Here is a 19,227-nt window from a genome sequence, read left to right on the forward strand (position 1 = left end):
AATGTCAGGCTATGCAGCAGGATAGGATTAACCGAAAGTAGTCACATGCTACACTACTCTAATGCAAGCAGTAGAGAGAAGAATAGGCGATATCTGGTGATCAAGGGGGGGGGGCTTTCCTGGTTGCTCTGGCAACAAGGAGGGTTCGTCAACTCCGTAGTCGAACGAGGCAGCAGCAGCGTTGGTCTCGTAGTCTACCGGAGAGAAAGGGGGAAGAAACAGTAAATACAAGGCAAACATAAGCAAGACGATGCATGACATGACAACAAGCGGTGTTAGGTGTGCCCTAATGCGGTAGTAGGTGATACCGACGAAGGGGGGAAACTTCCGGGAAAGTATCCCCGGTGTTTCGCGTTTTCGGATAGATGAACCGGAGGTGAAATGTTGTAGGTTTGGTATGCTAGGTATGTGTGGCGGACGAACGCGCTGCGTATCCGGATACGTCTCATCGTTCTGAGCAACTTTCATGTACAAAGTATTTTCATCCAGGTTATAGATTATTTTATATGATTTTCCTAAGTTTAAATGATTTTCTAAAATTATTTTAATTTGAAAATGAATTTATTACATCAGCATGACGTTATCATGACATCAGCAGTGAACAGAGACCGTTGACTGGGTCAGCTGACGGGTGGGTTCCGCATGTCATAGGTTGTTCACTAATTATCAGCTAACATTTTAGTTAGCAGGTTAATTAGATTTATTTAGTTAACTAAGCAGAGTTAATTAAGTTAATTAATTATCCTAATTAATTAATTAATTGTTATTATTTTTATTATGAATTTCTTAACATTTCAGAGGGGGCGGCCCCGCATGTCATTGACCCCAGGGGCCATAGCGGGTCGGGCGTCAGGCACACCCGAATGGGCGCTGGCCCTCGGGGGTGCACCCGACATGGGCGCTGCGGGCACCTGGTGGGAGATGGCGCTGGCGCGCCACCATAGAGCTCCGGCGAGCTGTAGCCGGGTGGAGCTGGGGGCAGAGGCGGTCGGTGGATGTGGAAGAGGCAGGGAGGCATTGGCCGGCCAAAGGCGTGGCCGGAGGCAGGGACCGGGTCCGGCGCAGACGCACGCGAGCGTGTCGGTGGGCTCCGGGGGCGAGCAGGGTTAAACGGGGCGTGTGCACGGTGGCCGTGAGGCGTAGGCGAGTGCTACTAGGCGCGCAACGGGGTGCACGGGACACGCGCGCATCGAGCGGGCGGGCGCGGGTGGTCACCGCGATGAGCAGGGGAGCAAAGGGAGGCGGGGCCTCACCAACGTTGCCGAGAAGAGGGGGCGGTGGGGCTCATCGGAGGCTGGTGATGAGGAGGATGGGGACGAGCGACGGTGGGGTGGAGATCCGGCGAGGAAGCGGGATCCAGCACTCGACGGCGGAGTGGTGGCGAGCGCTGGCACCGGGGATCGGCTCGGGTGCCGATCCAGATCCCACGGGAGGGGAAGCTCCGGTGAGGTGGTCCTCCGAGCGGCGGTGACAAGGGCGACAGGCGAACAATGAGGCACCAGGGCGCGGGTTGCGTGCCCCAATCCAGATCGGGACCGAGTGGAGCAACGGGGCATCGAGCGACGCCGGCGACGTCAAGGGGTGACAGAGCGCCGAGGTGGCGCCGAAGGCGGCGATCGGCGTCGAGGGCGAGGCCCTGGATCCAGAAGGGATTGACCAGAGGAGGGGCGAGGGGATCGAGGGGTGGGGGGTTGTGCGGTCGTGGGTTAGGGCTACGGAGTAGTGGGGGGGTTAGTAGTGGGTTAGGTGGACCGGGGTGGGCCGACCTGTTGGGTCGGTTGGCCCATGGGGGGGGTCCTTTTGTTTGTTTTTTTATCTTTTTTTTGCTTAGTTTCCTTTTATTTTTGTTTTAGTAAAAATACCAAAATGGCACCTAATTTGATGTTACCCAATATGCCACTACCACATTAACTAGCTACCTAAACTAAAAATAGTTTTGTAATTATTTGTCATTTCAAAGTATTTAAGTAATAGTTTTTGCTACTGTTTTATTCATCTTATTGCATTTAAACGTTTTATAAAAGTAGGGTTTGCTCACATTAATAACCTATGCATTATCTGGCACAAACTAAACATTTTAGTTTTAATATTTGAAAGCTTTTGATGTTTGCCTCTATTTTGAATTTGAATTTGAATCGGTTTCGAACTAACGTGAGATTAGCAACAGTAATCGAGGTGACGTGGCATCATTAGCAAAGGTTATTGTAGCTTGATTATCCGGGCGTCACAATCTTCATGATAAACCTTGTAAAATAAGAGAGAATAGCCATAAGTATTGTGACATAACGTGTAATAACAACCCATAATTTAATGAATATTGATATAAAGCATGATGCAAAATGGACGTATCATTGTCCTATGGACTAAACCCTCCGGTTTATATAGAAACCGGAGGGAGCTAGGGTTACAAAAAGTCGGTTACAGAGAAAGGAATCTACATATCCGAATCGGCAAGCTTGCCTTCCATGCAAAGGAGAGTATCATCCGGACACGGGAAGAAGTCCTCTATCTTTTATCTTCATAGCCCAACAGTCCGGCCCATGTATATAGTCCGGCTGTCCGAGGACCCCTTAATCCAGGACTCGCTCAGTGAGAGGGTGAACCACTCCAGGATAAGGTAAGTAAGTAGTAGCGTGTTTTAGGGATACGCGCTACTACTATGGGACGTAGCAGTAGCGCCGGTCAGGCATACACGCTACTGCTAATGGGGCTAGCCATCATCACCCAATACAAATATAGCAACAGCGCGCTTTAGGAGAATGCGCTACTGCTAAAGTAGTAGCAGTAGTGCGGTCTATTTAAACACGCTACTCCTAAGAAGCAGTAGTGCCCTATTTTGTCCAGCTCTACTGCTAAGATGTTGTGTATAAGGTTTTCCCTAGTATTCTGAAGAGATGCACAAATCCTGCTCTTACTTTGCATACGGGTGTTCTTTCTAAAACGTTTGCGATCGAGAGCCATTAAAACCTATGGCCATTAAAACCAAGACACATGGCGTCACGTGAATGGTTAAAATTTGAATTATACACATAAATGCATTGAAAAACTCAATTAATGCATAAAAATGTCCAAAGGAACCTCGAAAAATCCCAAAAATTGACATAACACTCCTGTTGTTCTATGTTGACATGAGAAAAAATTTCAAAGCAATAAGAGGCAATGGATATTGTTTTTTCCCCAAAGGTGGGACGTTCCCTACCGAAACCATCAGGCTTGTTGTGAGAAGCTCTGGTTTGTGAGAAGCATATCCCCAAATCTGCCCCGAATGGGACAAAAAATTTACCACGGCATGTTGATGCCACTCCATGATAGCATGCATGCCAAGTTTCATGAATTTCAGACGAGATTTGAATTTATAATAGAATTTTAAAACCAGGTATATCAATGTTTGCAGCCGAGTGACGGTGGCAGGGTGTATGATGACATTCATTCTCATTTCTTGCATGGGACCTAATTAAGCATGCAACCAAGGACACAGATTTGAATCTTCAACCAATTTATATGCATTAGAGCATATGTATACATGTATAGTTCAAATTTGAATTATGCACATGAATGCATAGAAAACTCAGTTAATGTATAAAAATGTCCAAGCGAACACCCAAAAATCCCAAAAATTGACACAACACCCCTGTTGTTCTATGTTGACACTAGGAAAAAAATTGAAATCGAGAAGAGGCAATGCATATCCTTTCGTCCAGAAAAGTTAAATGTTCCCTACCGAAACCATCGGGCTTGTTGTGAGAAGCCCTAGTTTGTGAGAAGCATATCCCCAAACCTGCCCCAAATGGGACAAAAATTTTACCACGGCTGTTGATGCAGCTCCATGACAGCATGCCAAGTTTCATGAATTTCAGACGAGCTTTGGATTTACTAGAATTTAAAAACCAGGTACATATATCTCAATGTTTGCGGCCGAGTGACGGTGGCTGGGTGTTTGACATTCATTCTCATTTCTTTCATGGGACCTAATTAAGCATGCAACCAAGGACACATATTGTCCCATTTGGTATAAGCTTCTCACAACATATTTGAATTTTACAACCTATTTCTTCCATGGGACCTAATTAAGCATGCATCTGTCTATGTACTATCTATGATGTTAATTTTGAAAGGTTCTAGATGTTGCACGTGAAACTTGGTGTTGGTGCAGTTGGGTAATAGGGTAGCTGAGTGCTGAAGCTATATCATGTTGTACTCTGATGTATTTCAATTATGAAATCCTGCTTCCTTAATATGGGAATGAAATATATTATGTGTTTAATATGAATGTCAATTATATTAACAAATGGATTACTAATAATAGGGCAATTAGCCTGCTAATTGGTTTTTTCTATTGCAAACGGTTATTGAGAAAATACAGTGGGCGACGACCTAATGCAACACACACAGTTTCTTCTACACACCGTGTGTGATGCATTCAATAATGCAAACGATAAAAAATTTAATATTGTGTGTGATGGGAAAGCCATCACAAACGACTTAATGGGGAAAATTGTGTGTGATGTACCTACGAACAGAAACGTTTCCCTTGCAGCGACTGTGTGGGATGTATGTATGAACGGAAATGTTTCGCGGGGACTGACTATGTGGGAATAACTTACGATCGGAAATGATTTCGCCTGTATAATTGTATTTTGTAGCACTACTGTACGTATAACCGTATTTGCTCGCTCGCCAGTCGCACACGACCTCATTTTTCCGAGCGTGTGTGCCAGGAGGGCATATCCCCGACGGTTTCTTGGTTGTGTGCGAATGACCCCCTAATCGCCCACACTCACTAGGCGGCGGTTCCGAATGTCGTCGTAGAAAGGGGTTTAAAACCGTTTGTATAGCACCGACTCGTACCAGTGGTAGGTCAAAACCTCTGACAGCAGGACCTACATGTGCAAGACCAAATAGTTTAAAACCTAAGTATTAGAATGGTTCCTGCAATTGCATAATAATGTGATATTAGACGAAGGACCATGCATGTGCAAACCTCGATTGTAAACCTCAGTGCTTCCCATTGCTTCCCTACAACATATATAAGGTATTTAGTGATCAGGTTAAGTGAGGGTCCGCATGCTATTAGTAAAATATGTTGATGAAAAATTAGCACATTGCAGACTCATCAGATTAATTCAAGCCACATGGAAGACCCATTTATCCAAACGAAGCATCACTAAGAACTAGGAAATATAGCAATTGTATATGTTTCCCATGTATTAAGTGCAGCAAAATTCGTTTATTGCTCACATGCACAACAATACAAAATTCTACCCACGACAATTGGACATTGCATTGCAGAATTGAACCAAGCAGTTAATTAAACACCACAACAAATGAACCAAACATTAACTGAGCACCACATTGCACAATATAATGACACTCTAGAAGATCAGACAGTTAACCAAACCAAGCATGCTTAACAACTTGGAGATATAGCAATTGTATTTGTTTCTCATGTTTTTAATATAGCTAAATTCAATTTATTTCTCACATGGTATACAATAACAGAATGCACCCAGAATTATTGAACATCGCATTGCAGGATGGAACCAAATAGTTACCTAAGCACCACAACAAATGAACCAAATGTTAACTAAGCACCACATTGTACAATCTATAACATACTAGAAGATCAAATAGTTAACCAAACCAAGCATGCTTGACAACTTGGAAATGTAGCAATTGGATTTGTTTCTCGTGTATTTTGTAAAGAAAAATCCGATTTGTTTCTCACATGGAAGACAATACAAAATTGCACCCTGAAGAATTGAACGTCACATTTGCAGAATTGAACCAAACAGTTAACTGAACACGACAACTAATTAACCAAACAGTTAATAAGTCAGTACCACATTGCACGACATATAGAACATATACACTAGACCAACAGATTGCATGGTAAAAGTAGATAGCACAATTCACTAGAGTTTGTTAAGGAAAGGCAGGAGCAGCACACGCAACGGGTAAACCAAGCATGCTTAACCAGCGTAGCTAGCAAATGGCAAGGTGCTCCTCGAAGATCTAGGGGTCGGCACAAATGGCAGCCATCGCGACCTCATCCGTGTGTGCGACCGTGATTTGCTTCTCCACTGCCAAATGCTCCCTGAGATCCTGGCTATACTACATGCACCATGGCTTAGGGCGGCGCTTATTTGGTGGAGGGGTCGGTGATTTGGGTGGAAGGTGCCGTGCTTGCGCTGGCGGTCGGGCATGTGGGATGTGGAAGGAGGAGGAGGATGGGGTCGGGTGTGGATTACCTGCCTTGATAGGCGAGGCCGAGCAGCATGAAGGAAGGTCGCTGGCAAGGGGGGCGGCACTGCAAGCAAGGAGTGAAGGTTTCAACTTGGAAAGGAAGGCGGAAACAGGGGAAATGTGGCTTTTGTCGGCGTTCTAGGAATGGGGGTCCCTAGACTTGCCTGCCTGCGGCCTGTGGTTTGGCTCAACCAGTGGCCCAGTACGGCCCGTCTTCATCAACCAGAACTCAAGACCCTCACAAGGGGCCAAGCCTCGCAGGGCGTACGGCCCAAGGCCTCCTTAGGGGCGGCCTCACTAGGTAGGCTCGCGAGGAGGCGGAGAGATCAAGGCAAGGGGTACCTCATGAGGTGCCCATGACGCAAGCCATGACGATCGAGGCCAGGCGGGCACCAGCGTGCATAATCTCCTTGTTTCCTCTTTGGTGCAAACGGGGCGAGCGCAAGTGAGCAGTACCAAGGCATCAGGCAAAGGTTTCCATATCGGTGCAACGAGACCAAGACCAGCAGAGCGGCAGGATAGAGGTCACCGTGCAGCCCAAGACGACGTCATCACCAGCACCTTTGGCAGGCGAAGACCACCTTTAGTCAGGATAGCTTGTACTAGTCGTCCCCTTTCAAAATGGCCGTTGTTGGATCCCTTCCCGCTCAATATTTGGGAAGAGGACTAGGGCCTCTATAAATAGGGCTAGCCACCACAGTAGAAGGCATCTGATCGAGAGGCACGGAGATGGACCGATTCCTCCTCAAGCACACCACCAAACACAAGAACACCTCGTCCTCACGAGGCTGTTCTTCCCTTGTACTGTTCATCATTAGCCCAAGAGGCAATCCACCACACCACACACTGGATTAGGGTATTACACCACAACGGTGGCCCGAACCGGTATAAACCTTGTGTCTCTTGTGTTGTTCATCGATCTAGCTTAGGGATCGCGGCGAGGCTAAGGGCGTGTTTCCGTAGGGAGAAGATCTTCATGCGCACCCCAGTGTTCGAACCTTAAGGGTTTTGCTGGAACCCGATATCCGACATCTGGCGTGCCAGGTAGGGGTGCGTTGAAATCTTCTTTCCGCTGATCTACGTCCCATCGTTTTGTCGCATCCATGGCAGACGCTCGCCGAGCTCGCGTAGAGTGCCGGGCTGCTCTCTCTGCCCGTGTCGCCCAGACGGCTCCCATCGGCGGGCCTCCTCGCCGTTCTCCCTCGCCTGCCGCCAATGCTTCCACCAGCCCGGCGGGGAACAAGCAGCAAGCATCTTCGCTGCACCCCTCGGTGCGGCGGGAAGGCCGCACCACCACTCTGTCACTGACTCCAGCTGGTTCGTCGTCTCACGCTCGTCACGCCCTCACGGACGTGTAGGCCGCATTGCTCTTGGCACATGAGCTCCTGCACTACTGCCCTATCGACGACCTCTACGAAGAGTGGCTCGCTCACATCACCGAGCTCGTCAGCGCCGTAGGGGGATCTCCCACGCCGTCCCTCTCGCTGCCTTGCCCTCCGTCATGCATGGGCGACGGGGCTCAAGGAGCACCTCCGCCACCTCTCCCCAAGAAGGCGCCCTGGCTCCAAGGCGTGCGGCCCCTAGACGTGACCCACTGCGTCCAGCGCTCGCGCGACACGAAAGAAGCTGCCAAGAAATCCCTCGGCCCCAAGAAGGCGCTCACGTGCTCCCTACACCAGCACGACAAGACCGCATCCCTGCACCAGCGTGCCAAGACCCCGCGCTGCCCCTAGCGGCAGCACGCGGGCACCACCAAGAGCAAGCCCCGCGTCTGCAAAGGGCTCCGGTAGCCACGGCTGGTTGCTGCGCCTTCACCACCGAGCTGTGTAGCATCGCCTGGCCGGGAAAGTTCAAGGCGGACCTGCCTCCTCGCTACGATGGTACAGCCGACCCCGCAGAGTTCCTGCAGCTCTATGAGCTAGGCATCGAGGCGGCCAACAGAGACGAGAAAGTCATGGCGAACTGGTTTCCCATGGCGCTCAAGGATGGTGCCCGCACCTGGCTCTTGAACATGCCTCATGGCTCGATCTCCTCCTGGGACGAGATGCGAAGCCACTTCATCGCCAACTTCCAGGGCACTCGCGACCGCCCACTGGCCGCGGGTGACCTGCGCCACATCAAGCAATAGCCTGGAGAGACCCTGCAGAAATACATCCAATGCTTCAACAGCGCCCGCCTCAAGATCCCCAAGGTGATGGACGAGGCCACAAGGAGTTGTGCACATCCTTGGAGTTGTTCAACCTGGCGACCAAGTGCGCAAGAGCTGAGGAAGGACGCCTCTCCCTCCTCGAGCTTCTAGCTGCTGACCCAGAAGAGAGGAAGGCCAAGGCCAAGGACGTGAAGTGCAAAGGAGCAGCCGCGCTTACGGCAGAACCAGACATGAAGCATTGCAGGGACCGGCCGGAGTCGTCCAAGGGCAGCCGACCGTTCTGCGCCTAACACAACCTCCACACCCACAACACCAACAAGTGCCAAGAGCTCAGGGCCATTTGAGAAGGACGCTTTGGTCGACGCCCAGAGCGCAACGACCGGGGCTACGGCCGGGGAGGAGGACGAGGCGGAGGACGATGGGACAACCGTGGCCCTCACCAGGAGTGGCGTGACTGACCTCGCAAGGATCGTTGGCAGGACCAGCCTGGCGAGGGCGCCTAGAGGGATCAGCCTCGTGAGGACCGCCCGCAGGGCAACGCAGGCCTTCCTCCTCTGCCGCCGCCACCAAGAAGGAATGACGACCATCACCAGGATGAGGGGGCTGGGGGGCTTCTAGGAGCCGCGTGCAATCGCTTGCATCTTGGGCAGAGCCCAGGCCCCAGCCTCTCAGTGCATCTTCAAGTAGTTTGCTCGCGAGGTGAGTGCAGTCCTTTCCAAGCTCGAGGCCACGCGCCCGCTCAGGTGGTCCAAGTGCGCCATCACCTTCAGTTCAGCAGATCAACTCAAGTGCGCGGCAACCGCTGGCGTCCTCCCGATGCTTTGTTCCCCAGTCATCAGCAACGTGCAAGTCACCAGGACCCTCATCGATGGCGATGCAGGGCTCAACGTTCTGTTCGTTGAGACGTTCAACAACTTCCAAGTGCCATATGATCAACTTTAGCCTACCAAGCCTTTCTCAGGAGTCACTGACAGCTCCACCACCCCGATAGGGCAAGTCTGCCTCCCTGTCACCTTAGGGCAGCGCAACAACTACCACACCGAGCTCATCGACTTCGACGTCGCCCACATCCACCTGCCATACAATGCCATCCTCGGGTATCCAGCCCTGGCCAAGTTCATGGCGATGATCCACCACGGCTACAACATCCTCAAGATGCCAGGAAGTGGTGGAACCATCACGGTCCCCTGTGAAGAAAGAGATGTGGTGTGCTCCCTCGAGCGCGCCTTCCAAGCCACATCACTCGAGGACCCAGACAGCAAGGGCGAGAACCCTCCTAAGGCAGTCCCCAAGAAGAAGACATCGCCTGGCTCAAGGCCTCAGGAGGTTGGCATCATAGGTGGTGCCACACCAGGATCCACGCTTGTCCAAGGGGCACCTCCTTCCGTCGCATAGGAAGGCGCGCCTGACACCCTCCTCGGGCAGGGCTCGGGGGCTCTCTTCTGGAGGGCCTCAGACTTTGCCAAAATCACAAGGGAGGCGCTCGGGCACCACTTGGAGGCGTGCTTCGCAGCATATTTCCCTCGGGAAGGCACAGGGCATGCGAAGCCCATCCCTCAGGAATTCATCACCAAGACCACTCAGGAGCTTCAGGAAGCGAGAGTCATGTGCGGCGATCGCCGCTTGCCTGGTGTGGCTCCCCATCTAGGCGAGGATGGCGGGTTGCGCGTCTGCATCGATGTTCTAGGGCTCAGCCAAGCCATATCTCAAGAGCGTCTCTGGCCTTCGCGCGTGGGGCGCTGCGAGGGTCTGCTGCACAGCTACGTTTGCATGCCTTTCGGCCTGCCGAATGCAGCTGCTACCCACCAGCGTCATTTGTGGAGCATTCTGGCGGCTCAGGAGGACAGGCATCACGCGGTCCTAGTGGAGATGGATATGGTCCTCGAGAACCGCCTGGACCCTCAGAGCCTCCCGAGGCTCAGGGCTCCGGTGGCTCGTGAGGGCCAGCCTCTTCACTGCACATCCTCAGCTACTCCAACACCCACTCTACAATGGCACGAGGTGACATCTTCCAAAGTTTATTTCAGCTGGGAGCACCCTTAGGGCTGCATCATTCCCAGGCCGCATGGGTCCGTCCCTGCGGCAAGTATCCCTTTTGCTTATGTCTTTGTTTACCTTGCTGGGGGCACCCCTCGGGAGGCATCATCCCCAAGCCGCTCGGGGCTTGACCCAGTGGCATGTATCCCTCTTGCATTTATCTAAGCTGATTTGCCTTTCATGCTTAACCTGCCCATGATTATCATCTGCCGCCTACCGTGGGCCTCCTCTCCCTCATACAAATTGCTTGCACATTAATAGGGGGCTCCTAAGCATTACGACTTAGGAGCTCTTACTGGCTCTTCAACCCTCACCCCCTGGCCTTGGCCACGGCATCGCAACCTGGCATACCAGCGGCAGCTGAGCTCGCTCAAGGGCCAGGACCTAAGGACGTAAAGCATTTGTATCTAACCATGCTGCAGGAACACACAACTATCCAAGACTCAAGACCAGGCGCAACCCTCCTTGAGGTAGGGCCTCGTGAGTCCCGCGCTGGCTCATGAGTGCCCAGATACACCTCGTCTAGCCCTGCCGTGCAAGCCACGTGTCAGGGCGGGGCTGTACACGCCCCGGGGGCTCCTCCCGGAGGGGCCCCCCCTCCCATGCACTAGTGGAAGCACCATGCTCCATGTTGGCTGACGACACTGCCAAGGAGCGGCTATGCCCGTACACATACGGAAGCGCTATGCTCTGCGCTGGTGATAAACAACTAAGGGCGGCCCACGGCTGTATCAACCTTAGGGAGCCCAGAGCTTAGTGTCTGGCCTCATCGCAATACCTCCCCTCGGGAGCGTGATACGTCCATTTTGCATCATGCTTTTATATCAATATTTATTGCAATATGGGCTGTTATTACACATTATGTCACAATACTTATGGCTATTCTCTCTTATTTTACAAGGTTTACCATGAAGAGGGAGAATGCCGGCAGTTGGAATTCTGGCTGGAAAAGGAGCAAAAATTGGAAACCTATTCTACACAGCTCCAAAAATTCTGAAACTCCACGGAAGTCACTTTTGGAATTAATAAGAATTATTGAGCAAATAAAATACCAGAGGGGGCCCACACCCTGGCTAGGAAGGTGGGGGCGCCCCTCCCCCCCCCTACTGGGTGTGCCCCCTGTCTCCTGGGCCCCCTAGTGGCCCTCTGGTGCCCATCTTCTTCTATATGAAGGCTTTTACCCTGGAAAAAATCATAAGCAAGCTTACGGGACGAAACTCTACCGCCACGAGGCGGAACCTTGGCGGAACCAATCTTGGGCTCCGGTGGAGCTGTTCTGCCGGGGAAACTTCCCTCAGGGAGGGGGAAATCATCACCATCGTCATCACCAACGATCCTCTCATCAGGAGGGGGTCAATCTCCATCAACATCTTCACCAGCACCATCTCCTCTCAAAACCCTAGTTCATCTCTTGTATCCAATCTTGTATCAAAACCACAAATTGGTACCTGTGGGTTGCTAGTAGTGTTGATTACTCCTTGTAGTTGATGCTAATTGGTTTACTTGGTGGAAGATCATATGTTCAGATCCTTAATGCATATTAATACTCCTCTGATCACGAACAAGAATATGATTTGTGAGTAGTTACGTTTGTTCCTGAGGACATGGGTGAAGTCTTGCTATTAGTAGTCATGTGGATTTGGTATTCGTTCGATATTTGGATGAGATGTATGTTGTCTCTCCTCTAGTGGTGTTATGTGAACGTCGACTACATGACACTTCACCATTATTTGGGCCTAGAGGAAGGCATTGGGAAGTAATAAATAGATGATGGGTTGCTAGAGTGACAGAAGCTTAAACCCTAGTTTATGCGTTGCTTCGTAAGGGGCTGATTTGGATCCACTAGTTTCATGCTATGGTTAGGTTTACCTTAATACTTCTTTTGTAGTTGCGGATGCTTGCAATAGGAGTTAATCATAAGTGGGATGCTTGTCCAAGAAAGGGCAGTACCCAAGCACCGGTCCACCCACATATCAAATTATCAAAGTACCGAACGCGAATCATATGAGCGTGATAAAAACTAGCTTGATGATAATTCCCACGTGTCCCCGGGAGCGCTTTTCTCATTATAAGAAATTGTCCAGGCTTGTCCTTTGCTACAAAGAGGATTGGTCCACCTTGCTGCACTTTATTTACTTTCATTGCTTGTTACCCGTTACAAATTATCTTATCACAAAACTATCTGTTACCTACAATTTCAGTGCTTGCACAGAATACCTTACTGAAAACCACTTGTCATTTCCTTCTCCTCCTCGTTGGGTTCGACACTCTTACTTATTGAAAGGACTACGATATATTCCCTATACTCGACGGTCATCGAGACTCTTTTCTGGCGCCATTGCCGGGGAGTGAAGCGCCTTTGGTGAGTGGAACTTGGTAAGGAAACATTTATATAGTGTGCTGAAATTTTTTGTCACTTGTTACTATGGAAACTAATCCTTTGAGGGGCTTGTTCGGGGTATCTTCGCCCCGACCAGTAGAGCAAAGAGTTGCTCCTCAACGTACTGAACCTACTGAAAATGTTTATTTCGAGGTTCCTTCGGGTATGATAGAGAAACTGCTAGCTAATCCCTTTGCAGGAGATGGAACATTGCATCCCGATTTATACCTTATCTTTGTGGATGAAGTTTGTGGATTATTTAAGCTTGCAGGTATTCCCGATGATGTTGTCAAAAGGAAGGACTTGCCTTTATCTTTGAAGGGAGATGCATTGACATGGTATAGGCTATGTGATGATACAGGATCTTGGAACTATAAATGATTGAAGTTGGAATTTCACCAGAAGTTCTATCCTATGCATCTTGTTCATCGTGATCGTAATTACATGTATAATTTCTGGCCTCGCGAAGGAGAAAGCATTGCTCAAGCTTTGGGAAGGCTTAAGTCAATGTTATATTCATGCCCCAATCATGAGCTCTCAAGAGAAATGATTATTCATAATTTTTATGCTCGACTTTCTCTCAATGATCGCACCATGCTTGATACTTCCTGTGTTGGTTCTTATATGCTTAAGACTACTGAACTCAAGTGGGATTTATTGGAAAGAATTAAATGCAACTCTGAAGATTGGGGTTCCGACGATGGTAAGGAGTCAGGTATAACACCTAAGTTTGATTATGTTAAATCTTTTATGGATACACTACAAAAAAATACACTTCCGTGATGATATGTGTTTGTCACAGTAGGTCGCGTTTTTTGTCATGCATGTACATCCATGACAAATTTATGACAGAATCAAGAGAGTCATACTTGTGATGTCGTAGAAGTGTTCCATGACATTACCAAATTATCATCACGGAAGTGTCCACTTCCATGACGATAAATTGCGCTTCACAGAAGTGCTTTCGTCAAGGGTGACCGACACGTGGCATCCACCGTAACAGAACGCTGTTCAGCTATCGGGTCGGGTTTTGGCTCCGATAACCCGTTAACAGCCCCGACCAATGGGGATTTTCCACGTGTAAAATCATCATTGGCTGGAGGAAACACGTGTCGGCTCACCATTGGGACAGATGTCATCCGTTCATTGGACCGAAGTCGCCTATGATATGCCGACACGTGGCACGGCCCAACAGAGGCCCATTCCTGTGAAAAGGACGGCCCGTTTGACTTGGTCAAAAGGTGGCGGCCCGGCCCACGGAAAGCCTGTTAACGGCCTGTTCACATATAGCCCATTTACAGCCCGCTATCCCAGGGCCCGTTACGCCCTATCCGAATTAGGCCTAGTAGCGTCATCTGGGCCGTCCAATATGATTCAGCCCGTTTTAACTTCTGGCCCATGTGTGGCCCATGACTTCTTTCGGCCCATATGGGGACCTTTGTAACTCTTGGCCCATTAACGGCCCGTGGTGAAACTGGCCCGTAATGAACAGTGTATCACTTTATACCCATTAATGGCCCGTTATTCCATTGGGTCGTTTCCAACCCAAGTTATCTTTCGGCCTTCTCAGGGCCCATTGATTCTTGGGCTCATTTGCATCATTTGATTACATACGGCCCGTTACTATCATTTTCTGCTTGTGGGCCAAATTCAGCCCGTCGTTACAGTCGGCCCGTTTGCAGGCCGTTAATACGTTGGGCCGTTTTCATGTCAAAAAAACCCGTTGGGCTGTTTTTGTAAAGTTATCAAATACGACCTATTAACGACCCGTTATGGTCCACAAATAGTATGGCCCATGATTGGCAAAATGATGATACGCCCCGTAGATGGCCCATGGATCCTACGGCCCGTATGAGGCCCATGGATAGTATGGATCGTAGAAGGCCCATGGATCGTACGGCCCGTAGAAGACCCATGGACCCTACGGCCCGTAGAAGGCCCATGGACCCTAAGGCCCGTATAGAAGGCCGATGGATCCTACAGCCCATATAGAAGGTCAATGGATCCTATGGCCGGACGAAGGCCCATGGATCATACGGCCTGCAGGAGGCCCATGGTTACAACGGTCTGTGTGTTGCCATGATTATTTTGGCCTAGTTACGAAAATAGGCTATTGTGGCCACTAGAAAAACACAGAAAAAGACCTGCAGTGACTACAAGCAAACAACTAAACAAGACAATAAGGAAATAAATAAGCAAGCAATTAAGGCTAGCCTATTACCGCTATTACACATATTACATCCACTGGGCATCAAAGTTCGCCACCAATGCAAATATGGGGAACAAAGCAGCATATTACATACACTCGGCGTCAAAATTGGCCACCAGTGCAAATAAACGTGGTAGCAAAACAAGAGCATAACTGAAACAACTTCAGAAGAGCTCAAGAAACATTATCCTAGGTATCCACCATGCTAGCAATAAGCTTAGCAAGCTGATTAGCTTTGTCCTGTTTGGCGCTAAAATCCTCCAACGCTTGCTGTTGCACCAAAAAGTATGCATCTGAATGCTCCAGGGACTTCCGCAGTCCTTCCGCTTCTTGTCGCAGCACAGCTGATCGATGTCTTTCAGCTTGTAGTTGAGACTCAAGAAACCGAACTGATTCAGACAGTGAGTTTGAATAGCTTGTGCATGCGGTAGTGGCCAGTAACTCGAACACTAAACCAAGACAGGACTTTGGGGTTGTCTCGCTGTCTTCAAGATAGTCTTCCTTAGATATTTTATCAGCTTTGTTGGAGACCAACAAGGATGTGTCACTATCCTGAACCTTATCTACATTACTTCCTTTACCATTGCTTAATAAGGCACTCTTCCCTAATATTCTGTCAGCATTCTAAAAGAAGAAACAAGCAGACACATAACAAGTTTAGCATGTACTAGTATATGAAACTCATTTCGGTGAACCAGCTCATTAGTAAGATGGACAGGATTAAACTACCAAGTCTTCTATTGCCAAGTACTAGTACATAATAAAAGCATCAAACAAGCATATATCTATGTCCTATGGTCACTGCATTGTCTTGCCAAATCAAAATAGAGACACGGTTCAAATCATATCAGTTCAAGACAAAGCAGCAGTGAAAGAATACAAAGCATGGGAAACTACGCGGCACAACAAGATTTCAGATGGGTACCACGGGTCTACATGTACAACAACACTATTGGCTCTGTTGTGATGCTAGTAATGTGCATGATATGAAAGTCAACTGTATACACAATTGAAATTGAAATCAACAGAGCTATTGATAAGAGCAAACCTATTAAAGAAACATGCGTGAACATACCTGCTGTGCCATTGGAGTTTCGATTGGATCCTTCAATTTAAAAATAAGTTTGTATGAGTAAATACAGTGATACAAGAGCAAAGCAATCATAGTTAAAAAAGGCGCACCTAAGCGAGCGCTTAAGCGCGCCTAGGCTCTAGGCGTAGGCAAAACGCATTGCGCATAACTACGCATAATCTGTGCATAACTGTGCATAAGCATGCGCTTTGGTCAGTAAAGCGCAAGGCGGTGGCAAAACACACAATTAACGCCTAGCGGTTTTTTGAACTATGATAGCAATGGAATCTTAAATTAGAACAGTTGTTCTTCAGGTTTAGGCACTTGTTCTACATGAACAGAGTACAGTAAGACGCAAGAATAAAATACTTAAAAATAGAAAATGAGCTCATAGACCTTACCACATTCTTGGTTCGGGACCAGTACGGAACAAGGCGTTCCCAGTCATCGTCTAGTAAATGTGTCGCAGGTGAACGTAAGGGAATTTGATGAGTTTCTTTGCCGGTGAAGTACGTTTTCTTCAGGTAATTCCGATACTGCCACCAAGCATTCTTGAAGATAGCAGAGGTATTAGCACAGGTCACCTCATCCTGAGTTTCCAAGCCGGTCCTTCTCTATAGAGAAAAACAGGAAAATTTCTTGTATTATAACCATCATGGAGGTAGGATCTATGGGATGAAGCAAACTAATTGCCATGAATAACATTACTTACACATAACTCCTGGACAAACACCTCCAACTGGCATTTTCCTTCATCTTCAGTATAATATTTCCAAGATGGTAAGATACGCACATACAATTTAACAACATCAAATGCGATAGATGCTAAAATACGACTGGCTGGTTGTGCTTCCTCCACAGGAATAGGCGTACTAACTGGTGGAGTTGGGGTTCGCCGTGATAGTACTGGCCCTTTGGGCACTTGAGATGCCTTACTAACTTCTCTTGTTTGGGAGCTCTGTGGTGGAGATGGTGCTATGTCAACAGGAACTGGGTTACTATCGGCTGGGGTTGGGGTTAGATTGGGTGAAGCTGGTTCTCTGTCCATCGCAGTAGGGGTACAATCTGCGAGATTTGGGTTATGTGTGGTAGGGCTGGTTCTTGTGCATGTACAACCGGGGTGCTATCTCCACCAAGAGGTAGCACTGTTTTATTTGAAGACCGTGTTTTTATTCCGCTAGATACTAGCATCATCCGCTCCAATTCAAATGGCTGATAAACAGGAAACATAGTTGAATGTACAGACATTGTATGAGAGACATATGCAATAGATAGTGTGGAAAAAAGAGGGCATGAAATTGGTGACATGTATATTGTTTAACTAAAATGTATAGCATGACATAATTTCACATATATGATGTCTATCTAAACTGGATAGCATAGCATAACATAATTCAAAGATATGATGAATAACTAAACTGGATCGCATGACATAATTCACCTACATGTTATCTAAGTAATCAGGATCACATCATTTAATTCACATATGTGATTATATGCTAAATAGAGGGCATTCGATATGATGTCTGAACTAAGAACATGGTGTCGAATATTGTGTATATGATGTCTAAACTATGCAATGCAAGACACCGTATGCATGATATGAGCAGTATAACCGTGCCAAGTTAGAGCATACACCTCAGTGGGGGAATAGGACTAGTCATCTATCTCTGAATCCATCTCTGAGGAGCTATCGGGACCCAACAAGAGATCTGCTTCGACAGGTAGCACAGTCTGCTCTGAAGGCCTTGTTTTCACTCCAGATTTTTCCATCTCCCACCCAAATGGCTGATTCACAGGAAGAGTAGTGTAATGTACAAACATTGTCGACAAATGGAAATGTAATGAAGAAAAGGATGGGCAAGATATCATTCAAATATATGATGCCTGGTTAAACAGGATGGCATTGCACATTTCACACATATTATGGCTGGCTAAAAGACATGAGACTGCATAAGTCCCATATATGATATAGAAACTAAATAGGTGGCATTACAGAACATGTCTAAACTAAGCAGATGACATATATGATGTCAAAAGTAGGCACTGAAAGGCAACATATGCATGATATGACTAACATCATCATGCCAAGGTAGAGCAAACACCTTGGGGGGTAAATAGGAGTTTTCAACAGTGTCTGAATACGCCTTAGAACAGATATCTTCCTCTGGATTACAATCTGGAGAGGGGTGGGGGGGTTTGCCATTGAACCCACCATGGAGCGAGGTCTGCATGACATTGTATTGCCGTGCAAAACTCTTCTCTTTTTCTCTACATGTTCAGCATGACCGTGTACAATATATGACATGCATAAGAAAAAATATGGTGAGATTATGTAAGGAGAGCATGCAGAAATTTAGAGTGATGGTAACAACCAGTGGATCGACGTTTTTCCGTTGAACCAAAATAGCCCTAATGGATCGACGTGAATGTATAGTAATAAGTGATGCAACAAGTGTACAACCTCTTTGCCATAGCCGTGTCGACTTCAGCATCATTGGGTTTGGTCGCTAAAGTAGTTGAGGCAGAGGTGGCTGTCGGAGGTGTGGAGGAAGATCTGAGGAATCTGTAGACGGCGTCCAGGGCATTGCTCTGTTGTGATGGATCATTCTGTCGTTGCAGCAGCTCCGCTGAGCCATAAGACGTCAAGGCTGAAGCAGCACAAGACAGACATCGTCAATCTCATGTGGGATTCTAATAGCATCTCCAATAGATGATGTAAAATGGATGTAAAACTAACATCACCAAAAACCACCTGACTACAACAGATGACGTAAAAATTGTTGACTCTGAACTTAACTGTCGAAACTGAAATTTACTATGGAATCTGAATGCTACTATCGAAACTAAACGCAATGATAGCAGAGAGGCACTTGACATGTAGTTTAGGGAGGGCCTGCAGTTCATCTTCAACCTGCACCCCCCTGAGCCGCCAGCCACCACCGGCTGAACCGCCGGCCCCAGCGCCGCCTTGCCGCCCCGAAACAACTCGCCACCGCCGCCTCGGCCAGCCCTCTAGGCCCCCCGCCCCCACCCTGAACCCTAAGATAGATAGTGGGGTACCTCTCCGGCGAGCCCCCGTCCCCGCTGCGGGTGGTTCTTCCTTAACTCCGATGAGCCCCCCCCCCCAACCCCTG

Source organism: Triticum aestivum, chromosome 4B, assembly GCF_018294505.1.
Source record: "Triticum aestivum cultivar Chinese Spring chromosome 4B, IWGSC CS RefSeq v2.1, whole genome shotgun sequence".
In the NCBI taxonomy this organism is placed as follows: Eukaryota; Viridiplantae; Streptophyta; class Magnoliopsida; order Poales; family Poaceae; genus Triticum; species Triticum aestivum.